At 43.7% G+C, this 1688-nt stretch overlaps 1 non-coding gene across 1 annotated transcript; it reads right to left on the bottom strand.

The window, feature by feature from the left end:
• Positions 1–261: 261 nt before the first annotated feature.
• On the bottom strand, positions 262–368 carry LOC141675723 (small nucleolar RNA R71). The gene has a single exon (XR_012556362.1). It is a non-coding gene; the product is annotated as a small nucleolar RNA R71 (small nucleolar RNA).
• Between the last annotated feature and the right edge of the window lie 1320 nt (positions 369–1688).

Below are 1688 nucleotides of genomic sequence, written 5' to 3'. Positions count from 1 at the left end.
CAGATGGTGCAGAATTCTGTTTCTTTCGGAGGTGCTGCTACTGAAGACCCTAACATGCACATCAGGAATTTTGTTGAGATCTGTAGTACCTTCAAATATAACGGTGTGACTGATGAGGCTATCAAGCTGAGGCTTTTCCCATTCTCTCTGAGGGATAAATCTAGGGACTGGTTACATTCTGAACCAGCTGGGTCCATCACTACTTGGCAAGAACTTGCGCAAAAGTTTCTGGTAAAGTATTATCCAATGGCGAAGACTGCAGCTATGAGGAGTGCTCTTACTCAGTTTGCGCAGCAGCCTACAGAATCTATGTGGGAAGCTTGGGAGCGCTACAAGGAGATGTTGAGAAAGTGTCCACATCATGGTATGCCTGATTGGATGGTGATCACTGGTTTCTATAATGGTTTGGGGGCCCAATCTCGGCCCATGCTCGATGCAGCAGCTGGAGGCGCCTTGTGGGCCCAAAGCTATATTGAGGCTTATAATCTTATTAAGACTATGGCTGCAAATGAGCATCAAAACCCAACTCAAAGGATGATGCATGGGAAGGTAGCGGGTATTCTGGAAGTTGATGCAGCTACAGCTATTGCAGCGCAGCTCCAAGCGCTGTCTTTGAAGGTTGATTCTCTAACCACCTATGGAGTAAATCAGATAGCTATGGTCTGTGAACTTTGTGCAGGTTCTCATGCCACGAATCAGTGTTCTCTTGTCAATGAATCTGTTCAGTATGTGAATAATTATCAGCGACCGCAGCAGCCTGTGCCAGCTATATCATCCTAACAACAGAATTCATCCCAATTTCAGCTGGAGCAATAATCAAAATGCTATTCAACAACCATATCAGCAAGGCGTAAGTAAACAGTTTAATCCACCTGGTTTCCAGCAACCACATTATTATGTTCAAAGGCAATCATATCCTCAATAAGGAGGTGCAGCTCCACCTTCTAGTGTTGAATCAAATCGGTCAAATAGCCAATGCAGTGCTCAATCGTCAACCTGGCACACTTTCCAGTGATACTGAAGTGCCAGGCAGAAAGAAAGCTAAAGAGCAAGTCAAGGCTATTACCTTAAGGTCTGGAAAAGTTGTTGATGCTGAAAAAGCAAAAGACGGAGAAGCTGAAGTTGGAGAAGAAGAGAAGCAAAAGGAGAAAGCGGCGGAACCAAGGAAGACTACTATTGAATATACTTTGCCTGAGGGTAATACAGGGGAGAAACAGTTCTATCCTCGACCATCTTTCCTTAAGAGATTGTAACAACAAAAACTGGATAAGCAGTTCGGTAAGTTTCTTGAGGTGTTCAAGAAACTTCACATCAACATACCTTTCGCTGAGGCTTTGGAGCAAATGCCTAGTTATGTGAAATTCATGAAGAGTATTCTTTCAAGGAAGGTGAAACTAGATGACCTTGAGACCGTTGCTCTAACGGAAGAGTGTAGTGTCGTACTGCAACAGAAATTACCTCAAAAGCTTAAAGATCCAGGTAACTTCACCATTCCTTGCACCATTGGCAAGTTGTCTTTTGACAAGTGCCTGTGCGATTTGGGAGCAAGTATCAATCTGATGCCGTTGTTTATCTTCAAAAAGTTGAATTTGCCTGATCCAAAGCCCACCTACATGTCTCTACAATTGGCTGATCATTCTATTACATACCCACGAGGCATAGTGGAGGATGTGCTAGTAAAGGTGGAT

This window comes from Apium graveolens, chromosome 7 (assembly GCF_009905375.1).
Source record: "Apium graveolens cultivar Ventura chromosome 7, ASM990537v1, whole genome shotgun sequence".
NCBI lineage: Eukaryota > Viridiplantae > Streptophyta > Magnoliopsida > Apiales > Apiaceae > Apium > Apium graveolens.
The sequence above is the reverse complement of the archived record's forward strand: the minus strand, read 5'-3'. Positions and strand labels throughout refer to the sequence as shown.